General features: G+C 39.0%; 1 pseudogene; it reads right to left on the reverse strand.

Annotated features, from left to right (window-relative positions):
* Positions 1-2,538: 2,538 nt before the first annotated feature.
* LOC140997967 (uncharacterized) lies at positions 2,539-3,166 on the reverse strand (annotated as a pseudogene).
* Positions 3,167-7,850: the final 4,684 nt, after the last annotated feature.

Consider the following 7,850-nt stretch of genomic DNA (forward strand, 5'->3'; position numbering starts at 1 on the left):
TGTAGTCCAGTAGTAGTTATTCAATAATGGTCTGGTAAAAGAGGATTCTTTGGGAAAACCATTAAATGTTCAATTTTGGGGGGTCTCGTGAGACCTTGGACAAGATGTAGCCTAGGGGTTCCATACCACCGAATGCAAACTTGGTTTAAAAAACCCCACAAATACACTGAAATGTTTGAGCAAACAGAGTTGCTAGTCAAACCCCTCTGCAACAAAACATTGTGAGATTTTCACCAGGGCACGTAAGACAAGTACGAAGACAACTACTGCTACTACTCTCCAACAAGAAATTACCTGCAGAAGCTAGCAGCATGGCTGTTGTAGCTGATGTGTTAACAGAGTTGAAGTCCCTCCGCTCTGACTTAGGGTCCAACTTGGACAACATTGATAACCGTTAGTCTGATGTGGTGAACCCAATTGTGGCAATTAAAAGCTCTCAGTTGTGGAACGAGACTTTTCTGCAAACAACACATATCGGAGAGGCAGAAACACGCATAGCAATAGCAGCAAAAGAACTCCAGCATACTCAAGCTGCACTAGCCTCAGCCAAAAAATGAATTGCCCACCTTGAGTCGAAGACAGAAGACTTAGAAAACCAAGGAAGAAAGAAAAACCTGCAGCTCTTTGGGCTACGTGAAAGAGCCAAGGGCAATAAAACACTCTTCAAATTTATAAACGACATGCTGCCACGATGGCTCGGCTGTCCCAACAGAACTTTCACTCTGGAGCGAGTCCATTGCATGCTGGCACAGGCCAAACCAAACCAGAACCGAGCAGTTCTTGTCTGCTTTCTGAAGTACCAGGAGAAGGAATTCATCTTTCATGGAAGAAAGAAGTTTAAAGATCTTGCAGATCATACATGACACATAGTCCCTGAAGATACGACAGATACAGAGATACAGAGATTTAAAAAGACTGTTCCTTCATGATTGTATTGTTAAATGGTTCGACCTTTCAAAGTTGGGGTTAAAAAACTTAAGACAAAGGGATATGATAAATTTAAACATTATTTTGGGCTACAATGTGATTCAAACATTTTTTTTATGAACACGGTTCTTTACGAGAAGAGGAAAAGGGGTTTACATTAATATATAAGACATGGTTGTTCTGTCCAGGGCCAGAAGCGTGTAGACTAGCTGCTCCTCAATACTAGTGGATCAGCATCCTCCAAAATTGGTTTAATAAAGGAGGTATTTGAATGCATTTCAGTTTGGAAATGCTACTGGGTGGGATTGGATTTTGTTTTGTTTCTATTGTTTTATTGTTCTATTTGTTATTGTTGTTTTTCTTTTCCCCTCCAGTGTGTGGTATGTTTGTATGTATGTGTCTGGTTTTGGCAGGATCAACATTTATAATCCTATCAATGTACTAAAAGATATTACCTATGGAAAAAAACAAAGTCAGCGAATAATTCTGAAATTAAGATTACTTGTTGGAATGTTAGGTGAATCTGCCCAACATTCTCCAAGATGGAGATTTCAAGTACACTGGTTACAAGACCCATCTTTTCTTAAATTTATAGGAGCTTGCATAGATAACTTTATAAAATTAAACACAGGTGAAACAGCTGCTAGTGTAAGATGGGAAGCATTTAAAGAATTTATAAGGGGAGAAATAATCAAGTAAACAAATAAATTATAAATAAATAGCCATTCAAATTACTGGCCTTGCGGGTTAAAAAAATGCAAGCTGAAAGAACAATCAGTGGTATAATGACATCATCAGGCAATTTAACAAGTAGACCCAATTGAAATTAATGCTGCCTTTAGAGATTTTTCTGAATTAGTATACAAGTCAGAATATACAGGATTTAAACAACAACAAGAGGCAATTCTTGACCAACTGCAATCTCAGACTCTATCCTCAGATGGAAAGGAAGTGCTGGATAGTGCATTAACAGTAGAGGATATTTGTGAGGCTATAAGCAGCACGAGCAGTACGAGCAGTGGGAAGGCACCTGGTTCTGACAGGATACCTATAGAATTGTATTAAAGGTTCAAACAGAAACTTGCACAACCTTTATTAAATATGTTCAATGAATCATATAAAATAGGAATTCGCCCACCATCGTTAATTCTAGCTATGATAATTCTAATATTAAAACCTGGCAAATTACCAACCAGTTGTTCATCTTTTAGGCCCATTAGTTTAATGGGATGCAGTACAAATTATTATGCAAAGGTCTCTCTAAAAGACTAGAACAATATCTTCCTCAGCTGGTCAGTAATGATCTGAATGGTTTTGTATTAAAACGACAAGACTTTCACAACATTAGGAGAGTTTTAAATGTATTATTTGAGAAAAGTAATACAAAAGATTCTGCAATGTTGTCAATGGATGCTAGTCAAGCATTCGATAGGATAGAGTGGAGATACCTTTTTGATTTGCTTCCCAGATATGGATTAGGTGAAACCTTTCTTAAATGGATTGAATTACTGTATACAAATCCAACAGCACAAATATTCTGTGTAGGACTGCAGCTCTTTCTCCTGGTCTCAACTCTGGGTTGTCATGGTTTTGAACCACTGATAAACTCGGTCAGACTTCTAGATAAGCCGCTCCATCCGAAGTTGGATGAATGCAGTCTCTTCTATTCAGACCAGGTTTTCCCAAGAAAGTCCGCCAATTATCTATAAAATCCACATTGGTTGCTGGACACCACCTCCACAGCCAGCGGTTAAATGATGACATGTGGCCAACATGTCATCACTGGTCAGATTTGGCAGGGGTCCAGAGTAAAAACTATGGAGTCCGACATTGTTATAGCAAAAGTACACACTGAATCAAAATGTATTTCAGTGACTTCCGAGAGACGTAAACAGGAGTCATTAACGCCGACATGTATTACAATCTTACCAAATTTACGATTACTCTTAGCCAGCCGTTTTAAATTTGACTCAATGTTGCCCGCTCTGGCCCCAGGAATGCATTTGACTACAGCCACTGGTGTCTCTAACTTCATGTTTCTGACCATAGAGCTCCCAATAACCAGGGTTGGTTTCTTAGCGGGTGTGTTGCTGTGTGGAGAAAACTTATTAGAGATGTGAACCGGTTGGTTGGCTGCCGGGGGACGGCTAGGAGCTACACTATGTTGGTCCGCACTGACTACTGGGGCCTGGCTAACTACAATAGCTAAAGTTTTGGTTTCCCTGGTGCTGAGCCACATCTCCAATTCACTAACCCTTGCCTCCAACACAGCAATTAAACAATATATTTATTCATAACATTTACTGGTATCGCTAAATGAGGCAGAAGAGTAGCTAAACATATAACACCCTGAGCAAGAAAGAGGAGAAGAGGGAGAAGGAGACAGAGAAGCCATCAGTGATTAGCAGAGCTAAAAAGCGTGCAACTTAACAACTGTAGAGCTAGCAATAAAAGTCGCTAAATAGATAAGGCTTTAATCAAACAAGTGTACGTTTAAATGTATGACAAGTAACTATTCTCTGATGCAGAAAGCAAAAAAATAACAGAGGGATTAGCAGAGGCAGTAGTGTAAACTACAAACCAGTAACACACAGACAGCAAAAGGAAATGATGCAATATGCTTACCGCAGCACGTCCTAGCATGACATCGAGGCTCTGCATCCTTATATTCAGTACACTATCAATTTTAATTGTGTACGTGTGTGTGAGTGTAAATAATACACTAAATTACTGATTTAACTATGAACCAAACTAAATACATTAAGCACTTCAACATATTAATACTCCCTTTATGTCTACTCTTACTCCCCACTATTATCTACTGTGGTATAATGTATAATGTATTTCAGGTCTGCAACAACCATGATACACACTTCACAACCTCCCCTTCAAAGAAGAGGCAAGTGGTGTCTTTTTTTTATTGTAGTCCACTTTCATACACTCCCATCAAGTGTGTGACTGTTATGGTGACATGGGAGTAGCTGTCAGATGTGTGGCTGGATAAGAGGAGCTGGGCGCGTGCTGTGACAACCCATTGATGTCCATGCTGTGGGCCTACCACTCCCTGCAATGGCTCCAAAGCATATTCTCTGTCAGGATCATTGTGCTGTGAGTGGCAGTGGTCGAGGCTCCCACAGGAGGCACGGTAGCTTGTTGCGCACACAATTTAACACAATTTAGCACACAATATGGCACATATTGTCAAAGGATTTTGACACATATTGTCAAAGGATTTTGACAATATGTTCCATACTCAACAGCATTTTGTGAGTCTATGACAGACTTTTTCTTTAAATTAAGTTGAAACTCAGGCAGTTGATTTTACAGAACTATGCTAATTAACACATTGGTAAGCCACGAATATATGTACCATCTATGTATGTACCAATAGACCTCATTCTGCACTCTGCACTGTCAATTTTCCTAAAACCCATATTTATTATTATATTGTAAATACAAATTCACTGCTGTTAATTTTGTACAATATCATGTTTATATGTATATACAAGTCTATTCTATTTCTTACCTTCTTAATTTATATTGTTAATTTTTTATTATTTTTTTTTTGTAAATATTCTGTCCTTTGGCTGCTGTGGCAAACAAATTTCCCCGTTGTGGGACAATAAAGGAATTCTGATTCTGATTCTGATTCTGACCATGTATTGGAAACCTAAACTATGATGAAACACTTTCTCACACAAGGCTTTACATCTTATTGTTTGTTGCTCATTTTTAGATTTGTCAGCTACGCCAAGTCCATGAATATTGGGATTTGGAACAAAAAAGATTGCCTGACTGAGTCCAAACATGACAGTGAAATTCACTTACACTTAAAATGTATCCACCATATTGCATTTACACAGCATATTAAAGCTGCATTAGTAGCTGTGGTCAGAACTCAACAAGAACCTAAATCACATGTTTGACATAATGGCCTGATGTGATGATTGGTGATATTGCTAACTTGTTACCAAACTATGGCCAGTTTATACGACCAGCAGACATGTATCAATTAGCATTCATATTAGGAGTCATGTTAGAAGAATATAAGTCCAATATTCACTCTCCTTTTAGCTCTGTTTTAATCTAAACCAACTCTTGAGAAAAACATGTGTCTTTCTTGGCCAGAAGCACCATTATATTCACCAGCCGGTTGAAAACAGTAAAGCCTAAATGTGCTAAAAGACAAGTAAAAGTAAAGTAAAGCTGAGGCAAACAGCAGAGTTGGGAGATAATATTTAGTGGGTTCTTGACTACACCACCTTTCACATTACACATAGTCAATAATAAAATATGCTGAAGTGCTTCTTTAAGTATGGCCATCACTACTATAAAGTCATATTATTTTCTGTATGTTGTGTTCTCTATAACGTTGTAAAATGTTAACAATATTTAGGTGAAGGCTCCAACTGAGCCAACTTGTTGCTTCCTGAACTATATCTGTATCATTCTCGTGTATTTTTTTCATTGTTGATGAAGATTGTCAGTCATCTAGGTCATAACTAACTGGAGTTCACTAACTGGAGTTCAGTTAGTTAGAAGCCTAACGGGTGAGAGTTGAAACGTCTTCAAGAAACTGAAACAAGTCCAGTTGCCTACGATACAGCAAAGACGCCATGACGGTATTCTTATCACGGCTTATACAATTTTTCCTCACACTCCACCTGCCATCTACAGGCTGAAAATATGAGACTATTGAACAGGGGCTCTTATCCACTGATGATCTGTATACTGCGTGTTGTTGGGTTTGGCACCTAAAAGCACCACAACAGAGGGCTGGCAGGATGTTAAGGCAAACAACCACAAAGGCAGCTTTTCATGAGATCACTGCCTGGCTGTGGGAATCAGATGATGTTTACATTAGGCTGAGCAGATTGAAAACTGAGAGGCATTGTGTGAGTGGAAATAAATTGTAGTCTGTCTCTCCTGAGTCCTCCAGCCAGCAGTCCAAAAATCTGGAGCCCCCATAGATTTATGGCTCCATTGCCAGTCAAAATAATGCAAGCACTGCTATACGTATATCTGCTTTATAATTAAGCATAATAGCATCTTGTTCCAACTGTCAAAACAAAGTATAGATCTAATTATAATATACATTGAGTAACCTTCAGCGTCTCTTCCTGACATGTTAAATACTTTACATTAAAACTCTCCCATACGTTAGTGTGAGTCATAACTCATAACTCATGCTAAACAATAAGGTGATGCTGAGGAAGGTTTATGACTGGACAGTAGTGTCAAGAGTTGCCGGTTAGTGTTACTGTGTTACAGTAAGTCTTCTTGGACTTCAGGTTTCAGGATTTGAGTTGACACTTTTAACTGACTTACTTGCTTTAGTCAACCCTGTAATATTTGAAATACAACTCTTTGAAGGATTTGTAGGCCAGAATTAGCAAACAAATACAAGAGGTCGAAGGTAGCATTGGTTAAAACAGGTTGAGGATCATTAAAGGGGCAATTTGTGAGGTATGACCAGAATTTTAGTTTGAAATGTTCTAAAAATGAACTAACATTATCCACAGAATTTGAAGAAACTTCAAACTTCATGCCTCTCCTGTCCCCACTTGCCATGTCTTCTTGTCCCCAGAATCATAGACCTGGCCAGAGCCACTGTAAATTACCTCCGTACTGTATCCACTGTCTTCAAACTGCCATCTGTCAGTCTCAGAGGATGTGTTCAGTCCCATTCTGGTTTGCAGCTGTGTTTACTAGGAAGCGGCTGAACCCGGTAATGCCAGCCCCGTTTTGCCCAGTGACTCCCCACGTCATCAGAGGTTGCGGTGCAGCCAGACTCCCATCAGCTAATTGGACCACTTAGCTCCACGGCTAACTGAGTTAATGTAGGCTGGTTGCTACAGCCAAAGACAGCTACAGCAAAGAGTACAGTGAGCAGCAGTTGGGGGTTATGCTGCCCCCTTTAGTTTTGGAGCTACCTTTGAATTCTTGCCATTTCTTACAATTTACACCTGTAGAACTTACTGGCTTATCAGGGCAACCTTTTGATTTTTGATATACCATGCACATAGATGAGCTCCAAAAGCAAACAATAGCCACATGTCATTATTCAACCGCTGGCAGATAATTGGCCAACTTTCTGGGAAAACCTGGTCTGATTAGGACAGACATCATTCATCTCACTTTGGATGGCTCTCATATCTAGAAATGACCAAGTTTATTAGTGGTGCAAAACCATGACAACCCAGAGTTGAGACCAGAAGGGAAAGATGCAGTCTTACACGCTCCTCTGCGCTTCTTTCAGATCATGATATTGATTTATTTGGTCTTACTGAAGCCTGGCTGTGTAATGAAGAGTATGTCAGCCTCAATGAATCCAGTCTTCCAGTCATATTAATACTCACATTCCTCAAGACACCACCGAGGAGGTGGCTTGCAGCCGTATTTGACTTAAGTCTATTGATCAATCCTAAACCTAAACTCAATCATCACTTGTTCGAAAGCCTTATTGTTATTCTCACCCGACTTTTTGTTATAGTGTACCGCACTCCAAGCCTTTATTCTGAATTTTTATCTGAATTCTTTTTTACTTTCTTTTTGAAAGTTTTTATCAAGTTATGTACTTAAAACAGATATCATAATTATTGTGGGTGACTGTAATATTCATGTGGACTGATGCATATACCACATTATCAGATTTGATTGGCTTCAGTCAGTGTAAACATAAACCCGCTCACTGTTTTAACCATACCCTCAACCTTGGTCTGGTATATGGCATTGAAATTGAACATTCAATAATTTTTTTCCACGTTATCAGACCGTTATTTAATAACTTTTGAATTTCTATTACTGGACTACACGCCACAAGGCAAACATTTCTATTCAAGATGTCTCTCTGATAGTGCTGTAGCTAAATTTAAGGTATAATTGCATCAGCTTTTAATTCATTGTCATGTGCCAATTTAACA

Source organism: Pagrus major, chromosome 6, assembly GCF_040436345.1.
Source record: "Pagrus major chromosome 6, Pma_NU_1.0".
NCBI classification, from domain to species: Eukaryota; Metazoa; Chordata; class Actinopteri; order Spariformes; family Sparidae; genus Pagrus; species Pagrus major.